A 1636-nucleotide genomic window follows, 5' to 3' on the forward strand; every position below is an offset into this window, starting at 1 on the left:
GAGATTTTAGAGTGACAGACTAAAATCCCCAATTCGGTCCTATCGTTTGGGTGCTGAAGTGTAGATGTTAGCCCTCAGGGGAGGGGAACGTGGGAGCTCTGAAGTGAGAGCCGGGATCCTCCCAGCCTAGCCGCAGATTTAGTAAACAAGCGTAGGGTTAGTCAATGTTCTTTATGCCTGGACCAAAGGGTAAAGAATATGTATGCTCCTATTTGACACAATACAATTGAACTGATTCACTTTATCCATTCACTATAATTTCTTGACAAGGAGAATGATTTTTCCTTATATATTGAATATCACATTAGAACCTTCATTAGTATAATTAATTATTTAATAGTTATTAAAATTACATATTTATTTCAATTGCCTATTAGTGACAGATAAGCAAATTGACTTCCATTGTTGCGATTAAAGTATTACTTTTCTAAAATCTTAGTTCGTAGTTCTAATATTACTCTCTGTGGGATCGATATCTAGGACTCCATTAGAGCTCTATATTACTTGAGTGATATGTATACTTACGTTGATAAGTGTGACTTTACAATTATTGAATATTTTATACATACGTCTTTATCAAATCTATAATTGTTATTAAGTTTTTGGTGCAGTTGCTGAGGAATTAAATCTTTTAGCGGCAGTATTAAATACTTATATTTTTAAGCATATGTAAAGTCACTGTCAAGTTTTTGGTGTCGTTGTCGGGGAGAAACAAGAATCATAATTAGAGTAATGGAGAAATTAGGATTAATAAAAAAATTTTACTTGAATTGCAACTTATTTTCATATTTAGTTAATTATTTTGCTGTGTACTGTTCAAATTGTATGCGTAAATTTGGACCTGAAAATCTTATACCCTGATTCAGAATTAGAGCGCACTGCTAGAAAAATTAGAAGATTGAGAAGAGAACCTAGAAATTCTGATACAATGGAAAACAACATTAACAATCAAGGAATAGAAAATGAACACCAACCTAGACCCCTACGAGATTATGCAAATCCTACAGCAGATGAAATTCACTTATCTATCCAAAATCCTGATGTAGCTGCTAATTCATTTGAGCTTAAACCTGTTATTATCAATATGGTACAAAACAATCAATTCAGAGGTACACCAAATAAAGATCCTAATTTACACCTCGCTAGTTTTTTAGAACTGTGTGCTACCTTTAAATGTGACAGAGTTTCAAACAATGTTGTTAGACTTAGAATTGTTCCTTTTTCACTTAGGTATAAGGCTAAGATGTAGTTAAATTTGTTAGCACTATGATCTATTAGAACATGGGGAGAACTTTCACAGAAATTTCTTTCCAAATATTTCTCTCCATCCAAAACTGCTAAACATAGAAATGACATAACATCGTTCTATCAAATTGATGGAGAGTCAATATATGAAACTTGGGAGAGATTTAAAGATCTTCTTAAGAAGTGACCTCATCATTCATTACCAGATTGGTTGATAATTCAAACTTTTTATAATTGATTAGTGGGATCACTTAGATCGATTATAGATGTTGCGGCTGGTGGTTCGTTAATGTCAAAACTTTTTGATGAGGCTTATTCGTTAATAGAAAAGATGACTACCAACAATTTTCAATAGTCCTCTAAAAGGGTAAATCCTAAAAGAGTAGCTAGT

Source organism: Phalaenopsis equestris, unplaced genomic scaffold (assembly GCF_001263595.1).
Source record: "Phalaenopsis equestris unplaced genomic scaffold, ASM126359v1 Scaffold224211, whole genome shotgun sequence".
Classification (NCBI taxonomy): Eukaryota; Viridiplantae; Streptophyta; class Magnoliopsida; order Asparagales; family Orchidaceae; genus Phalaenopsis; species Phalaenopsis equestris.